Source organism: Eleutherodactylus coqui, chromosome 13, assembly GCF_035609145.1.
Source record: "Eleutherodactylus coqui strain aEleCoq1 chromosome 13, aEleCoq1.hap1, whole genome shotgun sequence".
Lineage (NCBI taxonomy): Eukaryota > Metazoa > Chordata > Amphibia > Anura > Eleutherodactylidae > Eleutherodactylus > Eleutherodactylus coqui.
The window spans coordinates 66,544,479-66,558,804 of NC_089849.1; the positions used below are offsets into that span (position 1 = coordinate 66,544,479).

Genomic DNA, 14,326 nt, shown 5'->3' on the forward strand with positions numbered 1-14,326 from the left:
TGCTGAGCATAGCTGCGCCCACGCTCGCCTGAAACCGCCCTTAGACAGTATTAGTACAAATGCCAGCAGAAAACCGCAGTACGTCTTATTTGGGTGCGATTCTCCGACACACTCATTCACTTGAATGGCCGATCCATTGAAGTGACATCAATTGGTCCGACTTCCGTTGTTTTTAAAAGAAAAAGGGATGACACTCGTGAGTTAAAAATGCAAAAACTGAACAAAAGCTGAAGTTACACCTGGGGTGAAATCGGTCGTTTTTTCACTGAACGAAATTGTACTTGCCCATGTGAATAAGTCCTAAGGCCGCCTTCACAACAGGAAAACCAGCAGCAGATCCACCGGAAAGGTTCTGTTCAGACCTGCGTTACGGCTTCAGTCATAATTCCGTTCCTTCGATCCACAGAAACGGAATTAGAATGGAAAAAAAATTGATCCATTTTTCCTGCATTGATTTCAATGGGATTTTTTTTAAAAACGGACAGCGAACAGAAAGCTTCCTTTCCGTTCGGTTTCTGTTTCTTTAATGGAACAAATGGCGCATCCCGCAGAGTTATTTGCTCCGGAGGATCGCAGAGTGTTTCCCATTGTTTTCTATGGGAAGCTTCGCACCTCCCTCCGTGCACCTCGCATACCGTGCGATGCTCTGCCGGTTCTATTGAAAACAATGGGCAATGCGATGCGAGGGAACGCGCAAAGACAGACATGCCACGGCTGAGGATTAACTGCACGCCGGAAAGATAGGGCAGGACGAATCTTCCCGATATTTTTTCAAACTCCTGTGCAATGTTGGGGAGTTTGAACAGCCGTCAAAAAACTTTGTTCATGCGCAACTACGCTCCGTGTCGGCGAACAGAGTGGCACAAACAGCCTTCTGAAGCCACCCTCAGGGCGCCTTCATACTGGCGATAAAATTGCACAATTTTCGTGCGATGTGAGAGGGAGTGAAAATGCTGAATTATTAAACAATGATTTTCAATGTTTTCCTTCATATTTGTGATGTTTTCACTCCTGCGATGTTGCGAGAGAAAAAAAATCGCAGCATGTCCTATCTTTCTGCGTTTTGCATTCTTTCATCTCCCATGTTTCCTTATGGAGCCTCCTTTCTGTCGCATCTCAAAGCATGAAATTGCGTTTTTTGTGCGATGCGTTTTTAACATTAGAAAGTCCCATTGATTTTCGCATAAAAAATTGTGGCAAAATCACGTGGAAAAAAACATGCGAGAAAAATCGCAAGCGGCAGCCATGTTTTTGCGAGTAAACGCTCAAAAATCACAGGAAAAAAGTTGCGATTTTGCTGCAATTTTCTCACGGCGGTATCGCATTCGCCCGTGTGAAGGAGCCCTCAGGCTGCTATTAGGTCAGCTAGTGGCTGCCACTAGTGCTTGCAGTTTCCCAACAATCGCTGGGCTGAACCTGCAGGTGCAGTTTGGCAATTAGCGCTATTACACAAGCATTAATGGCGCTTGAGTAACAGCACTTAACCACTCGGATCTTCCTGATAATTGCAGGGCTGCACCTGCCGCACAGCTACAGCCCAGCAATTAGCGCTCTTACACAGGCATTAACAGAGCGTAATAGCGCCAACGGCTGGGCTGTAGCTGTGCGGCAGGTGCAGCCCTGCAATTGTTGGGAAAATGTGCCAGCGGTCACGCTGGTGTAATAGCACAATAACGCTGTCCAATCAGTGCTATAGTGTCAGACTGCAGGAACATGCTATAACCACATGCACACAGCTTTCGATTCATAGGAATCCCAGAGGAACTGAAGGCATCAGGCCCGCAGGCGGCCAACTGGCCAGTTTAGTATTAGAGTACATATTGTGATGCTGACTTCTATGGCGCAGTCTACACAAAAATAAGGAAATAAAATGTGTTTGTGCAATATTTCAGCCCATTAATTTGCATACAATTAGCCCCACCAGGTTCCCAGCCACAATGTTGGGCTGTAATTATTTAAAGCCACTAATCAAGTTGTCTCCGGCACAATGCTGTTGTACAGGTCTATTTGTAGAAAGCCGGAACCGCACAAATGTTGTTCTCGCTGACTCAGGTTCCTGTCATCACACAGGTAGCACTCAGTTCTAGCGAAATAGGTAACTTAAGCCTCCTTCACATGACCGTATGCGTTTATACGTTCGCCCGTACGCGCCGTATAATCGCATTTGCCATGCTCGATTCTCCATCAGAAGCTACATATTTAAAGCTGTTCACAAAAGCGGGTGCGCCTAATACGTTCACCCCTGATCGTATATCCGCATGAAATAAAATAAATGGCAGGGAGTAGGCTGATATGCCCGTGCTAGCCGTTACCCGCTTGCGTGTTACACCCTTCTCGTGGATTAGAATGGTAATTAAATGCCTAATTGGGACGCGCTGCCTTCTTTTCCCCAGCGTTGTAACTCCCTCCCTTTTTCTCAGCTGCTACAGAAGTGTATGGGAGCTTGCTGCGTATCACGTTTAAAGATAGGGCAAGACCTATCTTATTCCCACGCCGTATAAAAAAGGCGACTGAAAACGGTCAGATATTTTTTTCTGACGCGATTATTATTTTACATGGCAAAAAAACGTATGTCTCATTGAATGTATTGAAATCCGATGCTTCGCACGGTCGCGGTTTCTGGACAATTTTTTTAGGCGCCAAAATGCCTGCGTAAATACAGTTGTTTGAATAAGCCCTTAGTGCGGCTTCACACAGCCTTATTCACTTTTGCGCGCTCTTCAGCACATGTATCGTGCATTTCACTATATTTTTTTGCATATGCACAGCATGGTCACATGGGCGCCAGACACCCACCACCACCCTGATTTAAAAGACTATTTAGTTTAATGAGGTCCAGGTGTGTTCTTTTCCCCGCAGTTTTGTGCTGTACTTCGCACATCCCATTGTGTATTGCTTGCACATTTGTGCACCCGACATAGACTTCTATGGGACTTGGTGTGCAAATATGCCCAAAACAGAGCAGGTTCTATTTTTTTGAAAAAAATGTGCAAAAAAAGGGAAATGAGAATTAAACCACTGATGTATGCGTTTTTACGCTCGCCGCATCACAGCCAAAAATCACTTGAAAGAAGAATAGCCGCGATCAAGTCCCCATCTAAATTAGCAGCATATATATACGGTTGTGTGAATAAAGTCTTAGGTTGGGTACACAGACACCTGTCCAAATACTGTCCGATTTACCGCACATAGACATGGATTAAGAGGGGTGTCGTCTCTCCTTAAGGAGAGCATCCAAAAATGTGTGGAGACACCGAGGGGGTGAGTGGGTTGGGGAATGGCATCATCTCTCCCCAAGCAGAGCACCCAGAAGGGGTCTCCACACACTTTTTGGGTGCCCTCCTTAAGCAGAGATGACACCCGTCTTGAGCCATGTTCCAGGCCTCTTATCAGCCCAGCCAAAAACCTACTGCACACTGATGAGGGGCAAAGACCCCAAAACAGCTGTCTGTGTGGTTTTCTGGCTTGGTTTCCTATTCCCAATCACTGTTTTACAGACTTGTTAAAAAGTCGTACATTGATTTGCAGGAATGCTGCCATCCAATAGGTGGCGCTGCAGAGGTATCGTTCCATCTTCCTTATTTGCATAGACATGGATTAGCGTGTCCTATTTCTTGTCCGTGATATGGGCAGGTATGTGATGAGTATTTTCCCACAGAAAGCCAATCCACATGAAAAAACGTTAACCTATATAGCCCCTTAGGCTATAATGGGCATAAATTAACATGGACGGCATATGGACCCAAACACACTAGTGTGCTAGAGGCCTAAGAAGTATGATGATATACTACTGTGTATATACTATAGCAATTACAACACAAGTTTGGTTACTTACTAGAGATGAGCGAGCACGCTCGGTAAAGGCAGTTATTCAAGCGAGCATCGCTCTTCCCGAGTAGATGCATACTCGTCCGAGCAAATGTGGGGGGACGGTGGGAGGGAGAGTAAGAGAGATCTCTCTCCCCCCCCGCTCACCCTTCCCGCCCCGCATTTGCTCGGATGAGTATGCAGTTACTTGAGAAGAGCGATGCTCGCTTGAGTAACTGCCTTTACCGAGCGTGCTCGCTCATCTCCATTACTTACACATACAGTAAGTGACCAATTTATGACAGTTCAGGGACTGAAAAAGTTGATGCCTTCCTTTAAGGTCTTATTGACACAACTGTACATACGTGGCTAATTTAGCCGAGTTAAAACTTGAGACCATCTGAAGCATTAGATTCCAATTAGAGATGAGCGAGTATACTCGCTAAAGGCAATTGCTCGAGCGAGCATTGCCTTTAGCGAGTACCTGCCCGCTCAAGTCAAAAGGTTCGGGTGCCGGCGGCGGGCGGGGAGCTGCAGGGGAGAGCGGGGCGGAACGGAGGGGAGATCTCTCTCTCCCTCTCTCCCCCCCGCTCCCTCCAGCTGACTGCCGCTACTCACCGCTCCCCCGCGCCGGCACCCGAACCTTCTGTCTCGAGCGGGCAGGTACTCGATAAAGGCAATGCTCGCTCGAGCAATTGCCTTTAGCGAGTATACTCGCTCATCTGTAATTCCAATCTATTCATTCAGATGAGTGATTTTTAGCCACGTGTAAAAATTGCACCGGCAAAAATAGAACATTGGCGGTCGTTTTTGGTTGCTGATTTTTTATGCTGCCTCCAAACATAGTTCTTGCCCTATCTTTTGCCGAGATACGCCGGAAACTTCCATAGACTTCTATAAGGGCTGAAAAAAGAGAGGGGGGGGGGGATTTTTTCGTTGTCCAATGCTGGGAAAGAAGACAGCTGGCTCGTCTCTAAAGATTCGGCTGCCGGCGGGGGGCGGGGAGCGGCGGGGGAGAGCGGGAAGGAATGGAGGGGAGATCTCTCTCTCCCTCTCTCCCCCCTGCTCCCCACTGCCCACCGCCGCAACTCACCTCTCACCCGTGCTGGAAGCCGAATCTTTAGAGACGAGCGGGCAGGTACTCGAATAAGCCACTACTCGCTCAAGTAGTTTGCCTTAGCGAGTATGCTCGCTCATCTCTAGCTCATAATAGACTGTAAGAATACCCTGTTGGAGTTCTTCTGACGCTGGAGCTGTACAAGCTTCATTCAGAATGTGGGAAGACATCAGACAGTGGATTGGAAACGGTTAAATTCGGGTCTTGGTTGCGGCTATTCTTCATGTGATTTTTAACCGACATCGGCCGAGCGTAATAACGCATACGGTCGTGTGTAAGAGGCCTAAAGGGAATGTATCATCGGAAAATGACATTTAAAGGTAACTTATCACAATAAAAATGCAATCTGCCCTGCAGGCAGCATGTTGTGGAGCAGCAGGAGTTGAACAGATTACATAGATTAATATTATATATTGTTTCATGTACATTGAGTATAACTAGTCATTTATTAGAGTTAGGTCACATTCACATAATTACACTCACACATTTACATATATGCGCTCAGTATTCCTGCTCTGTTATGGGAGCAGAAAACATAATCCATGCACAAATGGATCTGACCTAGGACGGTATCAAGTGGCACTGAACGGACCCCGTTGACTATAATCAGGGCCATCTGGCAACTTGCCCAGATGAAGTAATGCAGCTTGCTGTGCTATTTCGTCTGGGATTCCTGCTGGATCTGTGCCGGAGGCTCCGACGCGAGTGTGAATAAAGCTTTAAATCAATAAATTACAAATTCTACTGAATCTTTTCCCACAACAGTATATATCAATTTGCTCAGCTTCTCCTCCTCGATAACATTATGCCGGCTGATCAGGCTGCTACTTCAACATGAAAGGTTTCCTTTAAATGAGGTTTTAAGTATTTTTACTACACACTTTTTATTATGTTTTTATTTTATTTATTATGTGACTATCCATATAAAAATCTTGAAATATTGCACTTTTAACACCGGCAATTAGAGCACTCGGGACACAGTGACGCTTCCTGTTTTCTGTAGCTCAGTTGTTATGTGTTAGCTTTGCTGTGTACATTACCAGTAGATGGCAGATAAAGGGGCTTCTACTTCTCGTTCGGTTTAAACAGCGCTTGTTCAGTGTTTCACGTAGTGAATGGGAAACACTGAACAATTCTCTCTGCCTGTCTAAGAAGGCTGCACGAGAGCGAACAAGTGATGTCAATGGCATGTACAAATGAGAAATGTCTAGTCTAAAAGCACCCTAAGGCCTCTCTTGCACAGGCGTTGCAATTTTCCCCCTCCCTTTGCTGGCTGATCATGGCAGTAGAAGCTCCCATAGAAGCCTTTGAGAGCTGCCAGCAAAGGGAGGGGGAGGAAGTTTAGAAGCGCTAGCTGTGCTAAAGTCCCTCCGCCTCCTCTTGCTGGCAGCTCCCATAGGTTGCTATGGGAACTGCCGGCTAATCACGGCCAAAAATTAGGGCAAGACCTATCTTTTCCAGTCGCACGTAAAATCTAAACTAATCCATGGAAATGTGAATGCGAGTTGTGTTCAAGATTCTCAGGAGCAAGTTGCATCACACAGTACACGGAAGCATGTCAATGTCAATAGTGGCAGTAGACCAGAATAGGACATACAGCAATTTATTTCAGTCCATGTGAAAAAGTGCTTGTGTGAATAGCCTAATTGGCTAGAATTGGTCTGTACGCTGTCTGTGAAATACATGGATAGCGCATATATAGGATATGAACCCATCTGAATGGGCATTATTTTATACTACCTATTAGTTGTGTAGTTTATACTAAAAATTGCGCAAAATTTTGGTGCAATTTTTGGCACAATTTGGCACATTTAGGCCCCCCAAGCACACCCCTTTGTTGAATGTGTATAAAAAATGTCCAAAAGTGTCTAAACACCCCATAAATCTGGTGCAAAGTATGTAAGACAGCTTTGGGGGGGGGGGGGGGAATTTGTGCTAGTAAACTTGAATTCTCAATGATAAATCTGCCCCCATAAACACAAATAAGACTCAATCCTTCAGTGGTCACTGGAGAGGGGGTTGTTCTATCACTTGCTGGAGTATCTATATATATATAAAGATGAAAGCCCTCACTCACTCACTCACTCACTGACTCGCCACTAATTCTCCAACTTCCCGATGTCGTAAAAACATGAAATTTGGCGCAAGCATAGATTATGTCATAAATAGGAAAAGTTAATGGGTCCCAACTCGATTATTCAATTCTAGCGCAAAAGAACTAGCGTCGAAATTTTACGTACGGAATCTAATTTTCTCACTTCCCGATGTCATAGAAACTTGAAATTTGGCACGAGCATTGATTATGTCATAAATAGGAAAAGCTAATGGGTCCCAACTTGATAATTTAATTCTAAGTGCAAAAGAATTAGCGTCCAAATTTTATGTACGTAATCTAATTCTCTCACTTCCTGATGTCATTTTATATAAAGGAAACGTCGCATGGTTACCTCCACGTGGTGGTTCCTGGGTAACGCAAAGAACCATGCAAAATAGTGAACATATTTTATTCCTTGGTATCTCAAAAGTAACCACGACTTCATAAGATTTTCCGTGTGAACACCAGATAAACACCAGTACCAAATTAACTTGGGTGAAGCCGGGTATATCAGCTTATATATATGTACATATATATATAATATTCTATGACAATTCTTTGGCAATTCACTGCCATTAATTTCAGCTGCCATGAAGCGCACTCTGTAGAGACAATACAGGAAGGACGGGGTTATCGCCAATATGCACACTCAATTCTTAAAAATAATATATATATAGCTACAATACTTAGACATAATATTTCACTTCTCCGTACTAAATTTAATTGTTATTAAAAAAAAAGTGCTTTAATTATATGAGAAATGCCCTTTGTGGTTATTGTAATAGTATATTATAATAATATGGTAATACTGTTGGACGTGGTGCTGATATAAAATATGTTCCCCGCTACCATAGGCCATAATACAGATTTATTGTCCTTAGTGGACATCAGACCAACCACACATGGCCTCACAACAGGAAACGATCTTCATCCTCACTTTTTTGCTGCGTATAAATATTATGTGCCCCCAAACAACAGCTAAATGGCCATAATATAAATTTATTATAGACAACCAGATATAGCTTGGCAGAAGAAGCTGCCACTACTAGCAATAAACAATACCCAGACAGCTGAAGCCTCACAGATACAATATGGTATTATATCGTTGCAGTCTACGTAGACATGAGACGAGACATCTTTTCCGACTACACAAACTAGACATAATATATAAGTGTAGATACTGAACACTAACTCTCCACAACATGAGCTATAAATGCTCCACCACATGTTGTATTACAGCACTGTATAGAGGAACCATATGGCAGCACGAGAAGTGCCTACAGCTGTGTAATACAGAACCAACCGGACAATGAGAGCCGCCGTCCAGGCTCTGCGCACATGTTCTAATTACATTAGTATAAGACCTGAGTTCATTATTGTTACTCTGAACTATTTACCTATCAGTTGTGGGTCCCCATCGTAACTTCAGATTTTCCATAATGCTTCTACACTATCCTACCAAAAGGGAATTGGACACCTGAGCAAGAATCAAAGGTAGTATTTATTTTCATATGTTAATACTTAGTGGAGATGCCTTTGATCCTAATGACGTTGGATACTCTCTGTGGCATGCTTTCTACTAATGTTCGATACACTTCAGCTGGTATTTCCCTCCATTCATCCTGCAAATGTCTGGCAAGTTCTCCCAAGGAAGATGGAATATTTTCTGACCCGATTCATATTTCAACCTGTTCCTATTTCCTGACCCGATCTTCCAGCTCGTCCCAAAAATGTTCAGTAGGGTTCAGATCAAGACTCTGTGCAGCCAGTAAAATCGTGGAACATCCATATCCTCAAACCAACGTAAAACAGAATTGGATCTAGGCGCATTGTCTTGTTGGAAGTATTGCTGACCATTCCCAGAGTATTACCACATTGTCAGCAGCACATTACTGTCTAGAATGTGTAGCTACACCTCTGTGTTCATGGTTCTTGTCACTACTACCAATGGACCAAGACCATGCTACGTAAAGTATCTCCAGACCATAATGGAACCTTCACTGTACTTAACTGGTGGCACAACCCACTCAGACAAAAGGCGTCCCCCAGGCTCCTCCACACCCAGGTAGGTCAATGTGATATGAAAATGAAGTAGTGTGATTCATCACTCCATAGAATGTTCCTCCATTACTCAACTGTCCAAAGACGGTGCTCCTTGCACCACTGTAGACGGGCCGATACATTGCACTACGTAATGGATGGCTTGTGTGCAGCGGCATAACCCTTATATCGAATCACAGTTCCCGTCCCAAACTATGGCTGAAATTTTCCAACAGTCTGCATCTTATGGTTTAGGACATGTGACCTGCGAATAAGACACAATCCATTCTACTGATAGGGGTGTCCTAATACATTTGGAAGGATAGTATAATAGGCAGAGAGATCCTCCAAGACATCCCTCGAAGTCCAAATTTCAGCCACCAGCAGGCCTCTCTATTGTTCAGGTTTTTCAATCCTTTCCTACAACTCGAGTTTTCCAACTGTGAAAACCGCTTATCCCCAATTATACAACTTCCAGAGAATTAGGTACCAGATTTACTTATTAAAGGCTTCATTCATCATATTTTATGCTGTTATATTCCATGTATACCTGGGTGCATACAACATAACTAATACTTCTCTTCACACTCGATGGGGTCTGCAAGGAAACTCTTAGGCTTTTCTTCATCTACGGCAAATAATTAATTTGCTGCCTTAGCTCTGTATCTATACTGGTCAAGGCTGAGTTTCTCGTTTCCACCACCTTTGGGCGGCCAACATCCATGGCATACAGTATGAGAGTGTATAATTCAAAAGATGGACAATGCTCTGTGTACGAACCCCATTATACACCTCAATTAAATATAGGCAAGGGCTCAGCCGGTGTTATGGTGTTACCCACCTGAGGGTCACCATCACACCAGAAATGCCAGTAGAGAATGTATGCAACTAGAAGGCATCAGATCCAATCTGTTGTGGACATCCACCATGAAGGGCGCTAGCGAAACTTCCAAAAACCTCAATGGTTTTGGTAGGCAAACAAAGCTGGAAAGGAAGAAAAAAAGACCCCAGTGCTAAGGAATGTGTTCTATAACCTATCAGGACAAGTCACTTCCCCGTGTCACTTTAACCTTATTTGCAACAAGAGGGTAAGTGGGGATCTGCCCTCTACTTCCTTTCTGGGTCACTTTAAGAAGAATAATGCTTGCTCATCCATTAGATCACCAACTGCGATTCTGTGAAACCATCTATGAGTCTATAGACGAGTTTCGGAGGACTAAAACGCCAGACTCCATTTTTCAAGCCATACAAAGGGTACGTGTTATAGTGGCCATCATTGCGCCGCCACCACTCCCCTTGCTCACCAGCTGCTGGTTCCAGGGTTGAGCGCCGTCATCCTGCAAGCACTGCACACTGTGTCTGCTCCACCTCTGACACACTGCTGTCGACCAATAGGCTGTACCCATGCTCCCACCTATTAACTTAAAGGGCCAGTGCATGCACTCCTAACACGTCTCCCACCAACCGCCATCCACTTCCTGCAATATTAGGCATCCTCCTCTCATGGAAGATGCCTAAGCAATTAGATCCATCAGCCATTCTGACAAAGCCCCTGTTTGTTTGTGTATTATGGTTCTAATATCTGTGCCCCTTAACCTCGGCTCTGTATTCTGGACTTCATTATTGCTTGCTGCCTGCCCTGACCTTCTGCTTGGGCCTCGTTATTGCACCTGTGCCACCAGCCCTGACTAAAGCTTATATACACACACCTGTTCATACCTTAGGCAAGGCACCTTACCCCTGTGCAATGTCAGCAGCCACACAACCAGAACTATCTGAGTAGAGGCTTAGGAACCTTGCAGCAGAGACTGGATGCCACTTGGAGGGGTCAAGGATGAAAAACAGGTTTCCCTAGGTGCTTCCTCTTTAGACAGTCCAAAATCAAACCGGTGTGTGGGAAGGCAGACCCACATCCCTCTGCTTGGCATCGGCATTCCAAGTTTTTATATTTACCACTGGTTGCACTTGGAGCAGAGATGGCATGCGCTTAAAATTCCCTGAGTAGATACAGTGTGTCCAGCCACCCATCCTTGGGTTAACCCCTGCCTACACATGGGTAATGGTATCTGCCTACCGTTACTATAAAGAAGAAGCAGTGCAAAACCAAAAAACATGGTGGGAGCTCGCCTTTAGGGTCGCCGAGGGTAGTGAACGACTAAACAGCCAACAACAACAACTCTATAGGAACAAAAAATGTGAACCTTTCCAATGACGACATAAAACCAAATGCTATTCTATATCATTTAACCTCTATATACATAGAACTGCTTACGAAGACAAAGACCAACTGCCTGCTCTTCAGCATCTGGGAGAGTCCAACATATTCCCATGTCAAGCATATAGGGGACAGCACAAAACTCAATCTAAAGCCAAGTTGCACACTCACGTCTTGAATTCTCTTCAAGTCTCAAATTGACCATGATTATGGCTTTAAGTTCTAGGTTCCTACTTAGAAGGAGATGGCTGAGGAAAACATTTAGCATAGAGCAGAGTTGACTTCAAAGCAAATGAAGTTCTCTGGTGATGTCTACATCTGCTTTAACATGCTACTATCATGCGGTCCAAACCTGATACCAAATCCGTGCAACTTCTATTGTTTCCTGCAAGGTAATCTAATCACTGCACTTCCAATTACATGTAGAGAACAATAGAAACGTCATTTCAGGGCTCCATAGTCATATAATGTGCTCCTGAAACAAGTTTCTCTCTCATCCTACTCGAATGACATTGTAGGTAAAGCTTGGAATATTGGGGGCAGCTCAAACCCCATCCAAAATGTAATCAGAAGCTCAAAACAAAACCTGTCAAATAACTACAAGGTGGATGAACAGCTAAACACCTGAACCTACAGTCATGCATTCACGAAGGTGGGTTATAACTGTGCCCATTACCCATGATGTAAACTAGGCTGTCTTCTCTATATGATACAGTATATCTCACCAGTCGTCATTCTGTATGGTCTGTTCCAACATCTTCAGCTCTTCCCTTTGTACTGGCTACAGCAAAGGATTGCAAAGTGTTTTCCTTTGTATGGAATTCAGAAAAGGACGTATTGTCTGACGGAGACGAGTCTATGGACCTCGATATTATGCAGACTGATGCATAAGCTGCAAATGAGTACAGATATTCCTTTCACAGCACATTAGCAAGCAGCTGAACATATTAATGCATACTTCTTTACTGGGCTACATATGCCGATTACATAAGGATAAGGTATGCATATATAACAGTCAACATATGGAGACACCGTGTAAGATCCACATGAATAAATGATGGCAAGAATATCCATTATTCATACTGGTGATGATATATATTTATAATAACAGGTCATAACATAACAGTATCAATCAATACGGCATACTACTACTATGTTTCAAAATAATGTGAGCTGCTACATATATAAATGTCCAATAAGTAAACAACTTACGCTACATAGTTACACCTAGTTTACTTTAACATGACACTAGGAATTCTAATCATACAGGCACATCTTCCAGATGCAATGTCATGCATAAATCACACCTCTGTGTGTATATATATATATATATATATATATATATATATATATATATATAGCACTCAACTCCCTGATTAACAATGACTGAAGCCTGAACTATTGTGATTATTGTAGCACTCGCTCTATATTTTCCATGCATCTCACCTATGTGATTATATGATGACACATGGCTCTCGCATATGGGCACTGTGTTGGCAGACTGTCTTATTCCACTTATTGATGCATCATTTCCATGTATAAGAGTCACAATATATCTTCACTACATCTACACATATGCAATGATTCTATGATATATAGTAATACATCTACCTTGTGCTTTGATGCCAGTACAATGGCACACTATGTATCTACCATCTTATAGGGTATATAGCTTTAAAAATTAGCAGACAAAACATACCCGCTTTAATACCCACAATAATGCCAACACCTTAGCCTCATGCTAAGCATTTCAGAGAATCGGTTTACCTCTCATCATCATTCCTTCCACATATATTTATGCAGCCGGTTCTAAGTAGACTATAGTATTGTCCAATGTATAATCCTTATGCACATACAGCAAACTGAGCCAGAGGTTCCCAGTCTTCAGTTGCATGCAAAGCATCAAGTGATCCATCATGCATCTAGTACAGCTGACCAATACACAAAGGTAAGCAATAACTCACAAGAGCTCCTACCCTGAGTGCTGGCTCCAAGTCAGCAGCAGAGGTAGCTGGGTGTCAGACTATTCCAGGGTGGCAGAGGATGCTCCATCTCTTCTCCACAAACCTGTCTGAACCCTCTTACCCGGCCATGCACTGCGCTCTGCCAGCTGAGTGTGGGGGCTGCATTGTTTTCAGCCGGCTGGATCACACCTATTACAACTGCGCCATCTGCTGGCACAAAGTTGGAATTGCAGGCTCTCTAGCAAACTGCTGGAGGAAAGCAAGAAATCTTTAACTCTCTCCAGACCACAGAGCTGGGTTTTTGCCCAAACTGGTGTTACAGTTACAGAGTACACAAAAATAGGGGGCTGTGTCGGAGTCACAGCTGCAAGTCTTGAGGCATGTAGCAAATGAACCGTGTGCTAGGTATTGTCGAAATAAATGATCTAGTCAGTAGAGGTTTGACATTTTAGTTTTGAAATTTCATTTCATAATTCTAAACTAATTTACACATCGTCCAGAGAAAGTGGATGTCCAACGGGTCTGTGATATGAGAAGTAACATACATATGGTAAGAGATCGGCGTTTATATTATGGACAAAAGTTCAATCTATATTTGTACCCCCCAGAGTCGTGGGAGATTCAATCGGCAGATATATTCTAGATTAACCCCTTTAGTGGCACGCCTGGAAAATCTCTGGGGCTTGCTGCACTGATCATGCTGTTAAACTCCGGAAGATTTCTGTGGACAGCTCTAGTGCTGAAATGCGCAGAGCACTGAGCTGTCATCTGAAATCTTCTGGGGTTTTTACTGCATTGCTGACTCATTTAAAAATCCTGCCCTGTTAGGCATGACATGGTAATAAAGTACTGAAGGGGTTAAAAGGTGTTTCATGACTGGGGCTCCAGTAGCGCAGAACTCGCCTCACGGCGCTTGGCCGCCTTAACCTCGAGACGCTCCTGATAAGCCTTTTGATAATCGGCATCAGCGATTTTAGACTTTTTGTAATTCTCATGAGCTGCTCTATCCTCTAACACCTTTTCGATAATTTTGAAGTCATTTATTAGCCACATTGTTGCAATGTTTCGTGAAAGAAATTTTTTGCCCT

At 43.7% G+C, this 14,326-nt stretch overlaps 1 protein-coding gene across 1 annotated transcript in view; it reads right to left on the reverse strand.

Annotated features, from left to right (window-relative positions):
- MGAT5B (alpha-1,6-mannosylglycoprotein 6-beta-N-acetylglucosaminyltransferase B) overlaps nt 1-13,349 on the reverse strand; it is a 90,814-nt gene extending 77,465 nt beyond the window's left edge. Inside the window, exon 1 of the mRNA XM_066586394.1 lies at nt 13,251-13,349. The gene's annotated coding sequence lies outside the window, so the exon portion shown is untranslated. The remainder of the gene's footprint in view (nt 1-13,250) is intronic.
- Nucleotides 13,350-14,326: the final 977 nt, after the last annotated feature.